This window comes from Panthera uncia, assembly GCF_023721935.1.
Source record: "Panthera uncia isolate 11264 chromosome A3 unlocalized genomic scaffold, Puncia_PCG_1.0 HiC_scaffold_11, whole genome shotgun sequence".
NCBI lineage: Eukaryota > Metazoa > Chordata > Mammalia > Carnivora > Felidae > Panthera > Panthera uncia.
Window position 1 is genome coordinate 11,578,782 of NW_026057578.1, and position 3,382 is coordinate 11,582,163.

At 54.6% G+C, this 3,382-nt stretch overlaps 1 protein-coding gene across 1 annotated transcript in view; it reads left to right on the forward strand.

The window, feature by feature from the left end:
* Positions 1-1,625: 1,625 nt before the first annotated feature.
* SPATA2 (spermatogenesis associated 2) overlaps positions 1,626-3,382 on the forward strand; it is a 10,180-nt gene continuing 8,423 nt past the window's right edge. The window contains exon 1 of the mRNA XM_049650621.1: positions 1,626-1,941. The gene's annotated coding sequence lies outside the window, so the exon portion shown is untranslated. The remainder of the gene's footprint in view (positions 1,942-3,382) is intronic.

The window sequence follows — 3,382 nt, forward strand, 5'->3', positions numbered from 1 at the left end:
TCAAAGATGGAAAGAAGTAGGTAGATTCTTCGTGTTGTTGGCTCTGAGGAAGTAGAGGTGCCTAATCATTGTCACATGTCTATTCATTATGTAATGAAATCTGAAAAGGATGCTTCTATCATTGCACATCACCAAGCAGAGAAATCTCAGGCCTTCAACCCTGTCTAAAAGATGAGAAACACGACTCCCTTGGGGAGACCTTGGGTCCTTTCTGATATAAAATGTCACTGCACCGCAATGCCCAGGGCTTCCCACTAGTAAAGTCTCCTTAAAAATCTGTTTCCCTTTTGGCTGCCCCAGAACCACAGAGCTGTAAGGGACTTCTTAGCCACCATTGTGCAGTCTTGTAACAGTTTCCAAAGGAAAGTTTTGAGTTGTTGCAAAGTCAGAGAGTTCTGTGGGACAGTTTTTCTCGCCATCACTTTGCAGATAATTAAGAGAGGAGCCTAAACCTGAGCTGATAAAGGTTGAAGTACACAAAGACCTTGAGTGGTGTTCACATAGCAACAGATATAGTCATCACTGCTGTTTGAAGAGCGGGTTGCTGGTCCTCCAAATGTTTCCCTGTGTATTTTGTCATTGGCTCCTCTGAGACAAGACCCAGTGGCTTTAGCTGGCGACACTAAGACTGAGAGAGAGAATCCTGCCATCAAGGAACACCTGTTGGGCACATCCAGATCAGACGCGTGCAGAGCTCAGGGGAAACACAGATGAGTAAGGAGCTCCAGGTTTTGTGGGGGTGGCAGGTTTAAAGTCAGTCTATCTATCGATCTATCTATCTATCTACTTATCTATCTTGGGAAGGAAAGAGGTGAGGGGGAAAAACATTTACACTGAGGGAACAGCATATAGAGGCACGGAGGCCAGAAGGGTAGAAGAGCATGATGGAGGAAGAGAACAGGGCATGGAGTGGGCTCCGAGACTTCAATGAATGTCTGGGGTTAAGTTTGAGAGAGAGAATCATGGTCCAATTGCAAATATGTCTGACAAAGTCTTGGATACGTGTTAGACAATCACTAAGGATTCAGTGGAGTGGTGAACCACAAAAACTGAGTCCTCGGTGAGCTCACGGTCAATATGTTTGGTGGGAGTATAGACAAGTCCAAGCCACACCATGATTGAAGCCAGTGTAGACCATGCTGGCAGTAAGGTGTCTGGTGAAAAGTCGCAAAGCAAGGAGGCAATATGAAAGGCAAGTGAAAAAGCTGAGGCTCGTATAGGCGAGGTAACTTGCCCAAGGTCACGCCCCTAGTAAGCGGCAAAGGCAAAGCTGGGAGCCCCGTTCTTAAAGACAGTCCTCTCAAGGCCTGATTCCATCTCGCGTGATCCTGGCACCTCACTTGCTCTCTTTAAGCCTCGGTATTTGTGTCTGTAAAATGGGGCGAGGACTCCAACTGTCAGCTCCTGCTCAGGCTCAGTCGGGAGAGCTGCTCGCAGATCATCTGGACAAGGGGCGAGTCCGGGAGGCGGAGGCCGGGGATCACTCAGTCCGCGCTCGCAGCTCCTAGCCTCCACCGCCCGGCTCCACACCGGTTCCCATGACAACCCGGCCAGCCACCATCCCGGGGCTGGCGTGCGTCACGTCCGGCTCGTTTGTTTCCGGGGCTAGTCCGAGCCGAGGCGGCGGCCCTGCCAGCCCCAGAGCCGGATTCCGCGACTCCTCCGCTCGTTCTTCTACCTCCCGCTTCTCCCTCCGTCGCCCGCGGCCATCGGCCTCGCTCCGGTACGACGCGCAGCCGCGGCCCAGCCTCCCTTTGGGCCCGCCTCCGAGAGGCGTCACTTCCTGGCCTAGTGTTTCCGGGTCGCCGCTGGTCTCGGCGTACTGGCTTCGGTCCCTTGCAGCCGGCCGGAGCGGCGAGAGCCCAGCGGGGCCCGGCTCCGGCGGCGGCCGCGGCTCCTTCTGGATACCCTCGGCCGGGGCGTCCTTGGCGGCAGTGCCGGGTGAGTGCGGGGCGGCCGCGAGCGGAAACGGCCTCCGGCGCTTCCCAGGGCAGAGGGGGCGCCCGATTCGGCGGGGCTCGGCCAACCCGAGAGCGGGGTCCCCTCGCGGCCGGCGGGGGCGGCGGGCGGGCCCGCCTTTTCTGCGTCCCGAAGGCCCAGCTTGTCCTCAGGATCCCCAGTCCCCCGGAGACTGCCTCGCAGATTCCTGGGACCGGCCATGGGTGGCTCAGGGCAGCTCAGGAGGAACACCCCCTCTTCGGCGACTAACCAAGTAGGAGGCCACCCGACCCCACCGCGAGGCACTTACCGCGCAGTGGTCCCCAGCCCAGTGTCTGGCAGCCGATCTGGGTTTGTACTTATTGTGTGACCTTGGACAAGTCATTTCATTTTCTGAGCCTCATTTGCCTAATTACTTAAATGGGAGTGAACCTGCCTGCGAGGGCCGTAGTGGGGATGAAATGAGATAATGCTTGTGAAGCACGGTCTCTGGCATACAGCTGGCGTCCAATAAGTGATAGCGGCAGTGAATTCATTCACAAAGCCAGATGGGGCCTGAGTTTGGGACTGGGGTGTTTTTTACAACTGATACGGCCCTCAGAGACTGTAGGAATTACCAGCTTGGGAATAGCAGCCGCCAGCTCCTGTCCCCAGCAGGGAGTGGAAACTGCTTCCTTCAGAGCCTCTCTGAGAGGCAGCTGCCAGTAGGGAAGCCCGTTTTCAGCAGGTTATAGCTGGTGTTATTTTCAGAGGTTTGCAAGACCTCTCTCTGAATCTCTCTGGAATCTGATTGGGGTATGGGGGCCCTCTGGTGTTTCACAGACAGTGCAAGGTGCCTTGGATGTGTCTCAGGAACCTCGGGTTTGGAATGAGTGCAAAAGAGTGGGGTACCGAGGTGGAAGAGGTTGAATGGCTTGCTCTCCTCTTGCTGCTGTTTGGAGGCCGAGGGAACTCTGAGCTGGCTGAAGCTAGACCAGAGATCTGTAAACCTGTGGACTGGGGCAATGATGCGTCCTAAATAGCCTATGTCTGTGCAGGGAGGGGGCTCCTTCAGATGCTGCTTGGGGGATGTTTCTGCTTGAATGGGCCAGCTAAGGTAAAGCCAAGCTAATGCTTTGCTACCCCAAATCATTTCAGTTCCTTTCGGTGGGGTTTGAAACAGATACAGCTTTCCTTTGACATTATTAAAAAAATAATAATAATAACCATTAAAAAAATTATCATCGTCATGAAAAAACCACCACCTCCCTGAGTATATATGTAACATCTTCTCTCTTCATTGAGTTGCTTTTCCAAGGGAGTCCAGATTGTGGGTGCAGGGAGTGCTGACCAGGCCTCTTGGCTCTGGGCACCCGCCTGACGCTGTTAGGGATGTTCACAGTGCCATTTCCCGCCCCCCCCCCCCCCCCCCCCCCCCCCCCCCGTGCCCGCCGTATCATTAAAA